The following is an 11,663-nucleotide window of genomic DNA, read 5'->3' as shown; positions in this document are numbered from 1 at the left end:
ATCCATAAAAGAAACTATAATATATGGCAGAAAGTATAAAGTAATATAAAATTACAAATTGCCATGGAAGCTCAGAAGAATATAAATCACTTAGCTGGCGTAATCATGGAACTCATCTACTTAAACTGAGCTGATAGGCAGAAATGCATTTTAGCAAGTAATAATATTTGTAACTTTCTATGACTGCAATAAAATTGATTCTTAGGTGAAGTTTTCATAAAATTGCAAAGATCTTCTTCAGCTTAAATTACAAATAACAAAGTAATATAAAAAAAAACTTAATTTGGGGATGAAAATCTACTCAACTATACAGGTAAACAGGGATTAGAATCTACAGGAAGCCAAAATGTGAATCTTTCATACATCCTATTTTATATATAATTTCAGTATTTCACACAAATTCTGAATCACTGATATATCTAAATATAAAACATAGTTGGCATTTCTTGGCTATTCCAGTACTTAGCTCTGTTTAATTTTCTATAATTCCTTGAAGTAGAAGTTTAATCATCAGTTTTATTCATGGAGTCATAGTATCCTCCTTCAAAACATGTTTTTTTTTTTTTTTTTTTTCTTAGCACGAACCTGTGGGCTGTGTGTGTGTGTGTGTGTGTGTGTGCGCGCGCGCGAGCAGGGGAGAGGGGCAGAGGGAGAGAGAATCTTAAGCAGGCTCCACACTCAGCTCAGTGCAGAGCCAGATGTGGGCTGGATGCCACGACCCTGGGATTATGAACTGAGCTGAAACCAACAATGGATCACTCAACTGAGTCACCCAGGCACCCCCCCCAAAATGTTATCTCATCCTTCTATTTTGTAGTATTTTTCAGAACAGGGAGAACCAAGGAACATGAGCATTAGATTAATGCTAAGTGCTTAGAAATTCTGCTTCATAAATCTTTAATGTTCAAAAACATTAGAAGTTTATCATGCTCCCGTAAAATCCTGGGCAGATGCAGAGGTCATAAGAGAGAGATTCTTTTCCACAAAATTATGCAGAAACCCGGACAAGAGATGATCTGTCATCTCTGACTTTTAAACATGATGGTTATCTACCAATTGTCAAGTTACCAAATGGAAAAAAAATATTTTAGGATAGTTTTATGGGCCAGGCCCTGAAGTGGTACACATTTCTGTTCATACTCTTTAAGGTAGATATCAGGCACAGGTTCATACCTCACGGCAAGTGTAGCTGGGTTCAAGCTGAAGACGAAAATGCAGATTTTGTGACAAAAAGCATTTTCTGTCACTGGTCACCTTTAAGGTTACTAAAATATGTGCCCAATAAGAGACTTAAAGCTGTGCTGGTCCATAGCCATAATATAACCTCTTGGTATTTTGAAGACCCTCTTCTCTTTCCCAGAGAAAATTCCTTCATTGTACCCAGATTCTGCGACACAATACACTCTTACCAGTTTTTCTCTCTTGCCCCCTAGTTCTACCTACTGGGAGGTCCTACTTATTCATTACCTCTATGGCCACATCTGAAGTAGGCACTGGGATTATGTTTTCCTTGAGGGCCTCAGTTTATGTGATCTGTCCTCTTCTGTTGAGAGTTTGCAAATCAACATTTGATTTGCTCACAGAGGCTTCCTCAGGAAAGAGTCAAAGAAATAAAATCCGCCCCCCTCCTGGTCTCCTATCTGGAATACTTTTGACCAACTTGTTTTAAGGCAGTTTTAAGACCTATAAATAGACCCAAAGCTTTTTACTTGGCCTAGTTCTTAACTGTGTTTTCTATACATCTCTCTTCTCATCCTGGTGAAACATAGGTAACAATAAATTTTAATGGGAATGTAGCAACTTTTCACTAAGCATCTGATCTTTGCTCAAGGGCTGGATCCTATTTTTTTTTTTTTTTTAACTTTTGAAGCTGAGAGGTCTATTAAATTTGTTGATCTCCAGCTTTTTTAATACTTAGATCATACTGTTTAGGATCCAGAAGCTGCTGACTTTTTTTTTTTTTTTTAACCCTGGGAGTTTACAGTTTTGTGACTATTCTCTCTTCCATTTCATTGTTTTAAAAAAATGTTTAATGTTTATTTATTTTTGAGAGAGCACACACGCACACGAGTGCACAAGCGGGGGTTGGGGGGCAGAGAGAGGGGGAGACACAGAATTGGAAGCAGGCTCCAGGCTCTGAGCTGTCAGTGCAGAGCCTGATGTGGGGATCGAACCCATGAACTATGAGATTATGACCTGAGCTGAAGTCGGACGCTTAACCGACTGAGCCACCCAGGCACCCCTCTTCCATTTCATTTTTATTTGCAACCTGGACAATTCTTTAATTTTTTAAAATCATTTCTTCAATATATTGCTAAAAACAATAAGTAAAAATGTTACATAATACCATCTTGGCTCTTTCCAAAAATTTCGTCTAGAGCCACAGGCTTGGTGAGTACTTGTCTTTCTTTCAAATTGTTGCTAGCAACAGTTCCTTTCAAAGCACAACATAAGTCAACATCCATAATTTGATTATTTTTACAACAATATCCTATTTAAGGTACAAACTTCTGTGTCAGTCAAGATAATGATAGCAATTCTCACAAATAATAGGTCAAATATAAATAATAGCTTAAACATAGTGACTCTTTTTTGCTGATATAATAGTTCTGAGTGAGCAAAAAAGCAGGGCAATTCTCCTTCATACTGTCAATCAGGGACTCAGGATGGTAGATGTTAGGGCATCTCCAATATTTGTCTTTCCCCCTCACCCCCTTGGGCCATGTTCATTGCAGACAGATGGAAAGGGAACAGAGCATGGGTGAAAACATAGGGAAATCTTCGGTAGCTCAGCTCTGAAATTGTTAGATATCACTTCTCACAGTCTATTAGCTAGATCTTAGACACAAAGTCATACTTTACCACCAGTGAGTTGGGAACATGTCTTCGAGCTGTTCCCCTGGCAGAATCTGAGATCAGTCCCAGATATATGGTGAATTAAGTGAAACTTGGATTCTACCCTGTCTGCCAACAACTTATTTCATAGTTGGTCTGTGAATTCTAAAACACAGAAGCAAAATAAAAGCCTTCTCCCAGACCATATTGAGTACTATTGTACTCACTAGTCTATAGAAATGCACAAATATTATAAGTCTTATTTGAAAGTTCTATAAAACCGGTAGCAAGCTCTGTCGCTTCCGTCAGCATATTTAAAAAACATCAATAAACAGTGTTTTGATGGTAGACTGCAGTAACTTCTAAGCCTAGAGCACTTTAGGTTTTACTACTCCCTGAAATAATTACAACTTACTAAACTAATGTGTATTGGCTTTCTGTTCAAGTGGCCTCATCAACTTTTGGACATAACCATATATTCTTAGGGAGAAACCTCTTCTCTCTCAAACTCCTTAGGTGTGGTATGAGCTGAAGAAATTATTCTTGGGTATGAGGTCCTTTTATTGCAGGGAGAACATTGTCTATAATTTTAAGTTAGTTGAAGAGATGGCAATTTCAATTTAGATATTAGAGGAAAACCTTCATTATAGCAATGAACTTTCGTTCTGTTGGTATAAAGGATGTTCCTGACAGATTATACTTCTTGCTCCATTAAAAAGGATTCTGAAAACTTCTAGACTGGTGGAAAGTACCATTCAGTTGCAGTTGATACAAAATGGGCTTTTTAAAGTGCCATTTTTCTGCTTAACAAAATCAATAGTCTTTATTATATACAATAAGCATAACCCGCTGCCATTTCCCAGATCAATAAAATCTCCTCTTCCTTTTTGATATTCAAGTGCCTTGGAGACAATGTAGCCATTTGAATATTAATTCTGCTAGTGGAGGCTATGTCTTTATTAACTCTTAAGTCAGCAACCTACATCTTAGTTTTTTTGAAAGTAAAATGGAAAGCTTATTTGGGAAAAAAAGTTATCTTATGGATAGTAAATATTTACCACGTTCACTCGATTCAAATATTTTTTTTTTCTTTTTTTTCTGAGACCATTCTAGACGTTCCACTTGTTGATAATCAGAAGTGGTATGCCTAGTTGCCTACTTGGGGCATGATAATCAGCTACCCCTTCATTTAGATTGACTAAACAAAATGCATTCTGCATTCACATTTTCCTCTGAAAAATTGTTTCTTAATTACAACTTACATGTCACTATCACAGAGTAGGGTGCACTGTGGACAGTACTAATGCATGAATTCAAAGAATTTTCCAGCTCCATCCAGTCAGAGAAAAGTTCCATCACTTTAATTTTCTCTTATTTACAAAGCTTAGAAGCTTTGGATTTATTTTCTCTGTATTGATATTATCTGGATTTCAATAAGCAAGATGTGTGTTAAAGGAACTAGCTAAATACATTCTATTAAAATAATACATAGGATGTATCACATACATGCTGTCTCCATAGAAAACACTGGTCTTTGCAGCATTTATGTATTATTGAATTCTTTTATGTGGAATGCTTTATTATATAGTGAGTCTATATTTACTTATTTTAAGTGTATCAAATGTGTAGGTATATAGCAAAAAATGTGTTTTTTAGGTATATTAAATTACATAAAAGTGCAGTCTCGTAAACTCAATGTATAGATGAATAAAGTGAGGTCTATAGAGAGTAGGTGACTTACTTATGATCACTGTTACTTTAGAAGATAGGATTAGAAAATAGTTCTTCATTTCAAGCTGATGCTTTTTATATCAGGTATATTTTAATGGAAATATATTAATCATACAGAAAATAACCCTGCTGTAGAAATGTTTTGTTGAACTTTCCCTTTCAAGTTTAGAGACACCTGACAGATCAACAGAGGAAGTAGATTGCTGGAAATAAAATTATTAGCATTATTAATAAATTCAAGTTGCATACATGTTTTTATATGGCATAAAAAGAGTTGATTTCTGCTGCTCCTAAATAATAATTTCTCAGCAAATATGGCACTACTTTCTACATTTTAATATAACATAATTTTCATCTTATAAAGAATGGAAGTATGGTAATGGAGCTTTCACCTGAAGAGGCTCCCCCCTTTAAAAAAAAAAATATATATATATATATATATATACATATATATAGATATATACATATATATATACATATATGTATATATATATGTATATATATATATATGTATATATATATATATATATATGTATATATATATATATATATATATCTATATATATATCTCCAAGTTAGTTAACATATAGTGTAATAGTGATTTCAGGAATAGAATTCAATGATTTATCACTTACATATAACACCCAGTACTCATCCCAACAAGTGTCCTCCTCACTGCCCCTTGCCCATTTAGCCCATCCCCCTGCCCAAAATCTCTCCAGCAACCCTCAGTTCTGTGTATTTAAGAGTCTCTTATGGTTTGTTTCCCTCTCTGTTTTTATATTATTTTTGCTTTCCTTCCCTTATGTTCATCTGTTTTGTATCTTAAATTCCACATATGACTGAAGTTATAGATTTGTCTTTCTCTAATTTTGCTTAGCATAATACACTCTAGTTCCATCCACCTTGTTGCAAATGACAAGATTTCATTTTTTTTTAATTTTTTTTTTTAACATTTATTTATTTTTGAGACAGAGACAGAGCATGAACGGGGGAGGGGCAGAGAGAGAGGGAGACACAGAATCGGAAGCAGGCTCCAGGCTCTGAGCCATCAGCCCAGAGCCCGACGCGGGACTCGAACTCACGGACCACGAGATCGTGACCTGAGCTGAAGTCGGACGTTCAACCGACTGAGCCACCCAGGCGCCCCAAGATTTCATTTTTAATTTCCAAATAATCTTCCAGTGTGTGTGTGTGTGTGTGTACATACATACATATCACATCACCTGAAGAACCTTTTGAAGTGTGGAGAAGGGACATTTGAGGTTGTTACAGTTACTCAGGACATTCCCACATATAAGTAAGATACTAGCTGAGAATCAGCGATCCAAGGAAGCAGCTTTTTTTTTTAATGTCCATTGTTTCAGGCCAGAGTGAGGAAGTCTTGAACTAGGCCTCTCTATGCAGGGACAGAGTACAAAGGAGAATGCGGCCTGTCTCTGGGCAGGTAGATCTAAAATGATGAGAAAGGCATGAGTGGAATGAGGATGTCTGCCCGTGCCCCCACGCTCACCATTCAGGCGACTCATAACTGTATTACTGGAAGCTGTGTTCTTCCTCCTCTAGAGAACAGGAAGTAGCTGTTCATATCTGTTCTTTTTTTCTTCATTCTTTGTTTTTTCCTTTATTTCTACTCCTTCTGTTGCCTTCTGTCTCCATTTCAGTGATGATGAGAGATTTGTTCTTTAAAGGACTTGCAAAATAAGCAGCTGAAGACTTAACTCTCACTATGATTGACATTTCTGGGGGCCTAGGTGGCAAAGCCTTAGCCATCTGGCTAATCAGTATCTTTGGTACCATAGCATTGGAGAGTCAAGATTTAAACTATATCATTAACAAATATAAGGAGAAATTGACAATATAAGGGGGAAAGAGAAAATAATTGAATATCTTTAAATGTCCTTGTATTTTGTCATGTGCAAAATAAAACTCTTAAGTTGTGTGTTGCATTTAGGTGGGCCACAAAAAAATATTAGAGGCAATGTATCAAACATGAATTGAATGAAGGATATCACTGCCATGCAATAAGCTGTAAGTTGGCAAGGGAAAGTACACGCTTAGCAATATGATTGGGAGAAACTAAAATGTATTAGATTTTGTATTATAATAGGTTAGATTGTGAACAACTAGTCTTTTGTCTTTGTTTGGAATTACAATTCTCTTTACCACCAATAAAACAAAAGCAAAACACACACACATAGACACACACACACACACACACACACACACACACACACACACAAACCCTACCAGAGTAGAGTTCCCAATTACATAATCAAAAAGTTTTATTTAGTTTTACTGTCTGAACAGAAGCCACTGTGATTTCACTTAACCAAATACTAGCACCCTTTTTTTTTTTTTTTTTTTTAATTTTTTTTTTCAACGTTTTTTATTTATTTTTGGGACAGAGAGAGACAGAGCATGAACGGGGGAGGGGCAGAGAGAGAGGGAGACAGAGAATCGGAAACAGGCTCCAGGCTCGAAGCCATCAACCCAGAGCCAGACGCGGGGCTCGAACTCACGGACCGTGAGATCGTGACCTGGCTGAAGTCGGACGCTTAACCGACTGCGCCACCCAGGCGCCCCATACTAGCACCCTTTTAAGCATGGTAAGGAGAATAAGAAACATCACTGAACTTTCCCATAACTATTCCATTATCCCCCACTTGTGGAAGCCTAAAAATTAAAAGTATCTTCTTCCTTTATAAAGTTGAATATACACTGCTCTAAAGAATCAGCAGAGGAGAAAATTGCAAAAGAAAGGAAATTTTTTAGACTGTTGGAAAAAATTTGAACCTTCTTAATGTTGTTAAGCTTTAAAAATTAAGATAGTGATACATGGGGTGTGTGTCGGGGGTGGGGGGACGCTCATTTAATCCACAGCATAGTTGGAGGCAGAGGTTATTACCTCCACTTGTAAGTGAGAAGAATCTGAGAATCCTAGAGTTTAAATAACTTTCATAATGTCAGTAAACAAGTCTGTGTTGAAGGTAGAAATATCCAAGTTTATCTGATTCTAAAGCCAGAATACTAGCTGTTTTCCACTGAAGAATCTTACATAACCTAAAATTGAATAGGCTTTGTACAATGCTTGTTAGGCAGATATAGACACAGAAAACTAAAGCTAATTTATAGAACGGTATTTGTGTTTTGGTGGGGAACAAGACAAAGGAAACCTGTAGTTGATTAACCCCAGGGGGAAAAATAAACAACTATTCCTATGGATCTGATAACGCAAGTTCCGTTTTCTCCTTTCTTGTAGGTAAAACATGTCCTTTCAAATATAGTCTTTAAATTTTCATTAGCAATTAGAGTCAAAACAGTATTTGATTTTATTCTGTTAGTTTCAGGGTCTATGATTATTCATTATTGAAGCTAAAGAGCGGGCGCCTGGGTGGCGCAGTCGGTTAAGCGTCCGACTTCAGCCAGGTCAAGATCTCGTGGTCCGTGAGTTCGAGCCCCGCGTCAGGCTCTGGGCTGATGGCTCGGAGCCTGGAGCCTGTTTCCGATTCTGTGTCTCCCTCTCTCTCTGCCCCTCCCCCGTTCATGCTCTGTCTCTCTCTGTCCCAAAAATAAATTAAAAAAAAACGTTGAAAAAAAAATAAATAAATAAATAAATAAATATGAAGCTAAAGATCATTGGTGTTAATTTATAAGGCATCTAATGTTATGAATGGGCTATACCAATTTGGAACGTTAATTTGTTATGCTAACAGGTATTGAGGTGATTGTGAAAAGATAAACACACCAATAGAAATTTAGTTAAAACAGGTATGGTTCACAATGTGTACTTCTTTTTGCCAATAATATACTATATTATGCTGTCAAATATGACCCAGCAGTTTGCTCATATGTGCTCTCGAGCTGTAGGGAGAGGGCAAAGGAATCACTAGGTGTAACTTTTCTGATCTGGAAAATGTATGTATGCTATTTTAACTCTTGAATAACCCTAGAGAAATAATTGCTCACTTTCTCTCAGAAGTAGAAACTGAATTAGTTACTTAACTTACCTAAAGGGCAAAGATATAAAGTATTGGCCCTAGAATTGGAGCAGGTCGTTCTAAGTCATTCAGGCCTGTTCACCATATTATGTTAATTCTGCCCTTGCTCCCAACTTCCCCATCTTCCTCACCTCCATAATTGGGCCTCCCCTAAAAATCTGTATATCCTATTAGGGGCACCTGGGTGTCTCACTTGGTTAACTGTCTGACTCCTGGTCATCATCTCCCGATTCATGAGATCAAGTTCCATGTTGGGTTCTTTGATGACAGTGTGGAGCCTGCTTCGGATTCTTTCTCTCCTCTCTATCTGCCCCTTCCCTGCTCGTTATCAATGTCTCTCTCAAAATAAATAAACATTAAAAAAATAATAAAGTAAAATTTGTATATCCTATTGGTTAAATTGTGGCCTTAGGAATCAGACAGACCTGGGGATGAATTTCAGGTATGTCACTTACTAGCTGTGTTACTTTGGGAAAAACGACTTAACCATTCTTAGTCTCAGTTTTCATATTAATAAAATGATGGCAGTAATAACCAAGGAGGATTATCATGTGTATTAAGGATAATAAATACAAATCACTTAGCAGAGCTCTTCCTACATTCTTGGTATCTAACAAATGCTGTTGAATACAAACTGGCTATATATTTTTTTACTTGCAGAAGTTTTATTTTTCTATTTTTTAAATGTAACTTATTGTCAATTTGGCTAACAAACAGTGTATACAGTGTGCAGTTGGTTTTGGGGGTAGATTTCTGTGATTCATTGCTTGTGTACAATACCCGGTGCTCATCCTGACAAGTGCCCTCCTCAATGCCCATCACCCATTTTCCCCTCTCCTCCCATCAACCCTCAGTTTGTTCTCTGTATTTAAGAGTCTCTTATGGTTTGCTTACCTCCCTATTTTTTCCCCTTCCCTTCCTCCATGGTCTTCTGTTCAGTTTCTCAAGTTCCACATATGAGTGAAAACATATACCCATCTTTCTCTGACTGACTTATTTCACTTAGCATAATACCCTCCAGTTCCATCCATGTTGCTGCAAATGGCAGGATTTCATTCTTTCTCATTGCCAGGTAGTATCCCATTGTATATATAAACCACATCTTCTTTATCCATTCATCAGTAGATGGACATTTGAGCTCTTTCCATAATTTGGCTATTGCTGAAAGCACTGCTAGAAACATTGGGATACATGTGCCCCTATGAATCAGCACTCGTGTATCCTTTGGATAAATTCCTAGTAGTGCTATTGCTGGGTTGTAGGGTAGTTCTGTTTTTAATTTTTTGAGGAGCCTCCATACTGTTTTCCAGAGCAGCTGTACCACACACTGACCATTTTTAAAATTGAGTCTCATTTTCTTCATCATTATCATAGCATTAGTGTAGGGCAAAACAAGATAATTAATTTTTAAAAAGGACAACATATCAGTCAATGTTGAGTGCAATAATTGAAACAGCAGTGAAACAACTCTAGATATTTTGGGTGGAATGGAATTTAACATGGAGTGTTTGCTTGCTTACAAAATTTTCAAATGGCAGGAGAAAAAATGCATTTGAGTATACCCTTCAGTGAAGGAGCCAGGCCACCAGCACTGAAGTTGCAACTGTCACTGATTCCATTTTGGAACAACTGCCCTTGACACCATGAGTCTGTTACACATAAGTGGAGCACAGGGTATGGCTACTCCTCACCCACTTTTCCATGATCTCATGTTGTGGAATAGCTGTGGGAAGATGGCCTCGGCTTTATTACTGTCTTCAAATCTGGCATCAGTACTTTTTGCTTGGAGAAACCTAACTACGGTAGAAGACAAGAAAATAAGGACGTGTTTGTGAAGTAGCAATGACCAAAAAGCTGGCTGGTAGACCTGAGGATGCTATTAAGTTGCTTTTATGATTTCATCAAACCTCATCTTTTTTTTTTTTTTTTTTTTTTTTTTTTTTTTTTTTAACGCTTATTTATTGTTGAGAGAGACAGAATGTGAGTGGGTTGGGGCAGAGAGAGAGGCACAGAATCCAAAGCAGGTTCCAGGCTCTGAACTGTCAGCACAGAGCCTGACTCGGGGCTCGAACTCACAAGCTGTGAGATCATAAGTCGGTCTCTCAACCAACTGAGCCACCCAGGTGCCCCTCATCAAACCTAATTTAAAGAGCTATTGGTAGTATTGTCTCACTTGTTATTTCTAATTGTCTCTTCCTGAAACTCCTGTATGTTTGTATGTTGACTACAATGGATATCTTCAACAAGTTATTGATAAGTGTTTCGCATTCAAATTTTCTAATACTGAGAGCTAAATTTTCAGTGGCTCGCACCTCTGCGGATTTTCACGTAAAACAACAAAAAAACAAAACCTCATCTCTTGTCATATATTGCCAGATCACAAATCAGATTTCAGCACAGCATGACTACTTGAAAAAAAAAAAGTTGTACTTGTTATTCTTTAAGTGAATTTATTTCTTTTCCTTAATCAGAAATAATTTGTGTCTTTCTGTGATTCTTTTTTAAGGCAGGAGGTCTTTTAGTAGGGATACGTTCTGATGGCATTCATTTCACCATTTGTGAGTATGTTTTGGTCTGGAATCTTAGATGTTTAGAGCAACACCAAACATTTTGCAATTTAGTCTTGGCAATTTAGTTTAGAGATTATATCACTATGTATTATCAATTGCCTTTTCCCTATTTTGTTCTTTTTTGTGGTACTGAATTTGATTCCTGAGACCATCAATGGAGATATTTTGTCCTATCTAAAAAACGCATTTTATTAAAGCTATAGAACAGATGCTTGTGCTTGATGCCACAGGTATATAACAGAAAGTGAGATGCAAATGTAAAGCAAACACCTTGAGAAAAATAATCTGGAGAGAACTTTGAGATCATTTGACTAATTTTGACCATTTGTCCTTTTAATGGTCCTTTCTTTTCGTTGATGGTCCTTGTTTAGTATTTCTGGAACCCTAACACAGTAGATTCTTTTAAATCTCTTTGCAGCCACTTTGCACAACTTAAGTCAATTACACCTAAGCACTAAGTTTTACTAAAGAGAGGTGGAAGCCTTAAATGCCTTGCTCAAGGATTTGTGATGGTAATTTCTTTTTC

Source organism: Panthera leo, chromosome A1 (genome assembly GCF_018350215.1).
Source record: "Panthera leo isolate Ple1 chromosome A1, P.leo_Ple1_pat1.1, whole genome shotgun sequence".
Taxonomy (NCBI): Eukaryota; Metazoa; Chordata; class Mammalia; order Carnivora; family Felidae; genus Panthera; species Panthera leo.
This window is presented reverse-complemented; position numbering follows the sequence as displayed.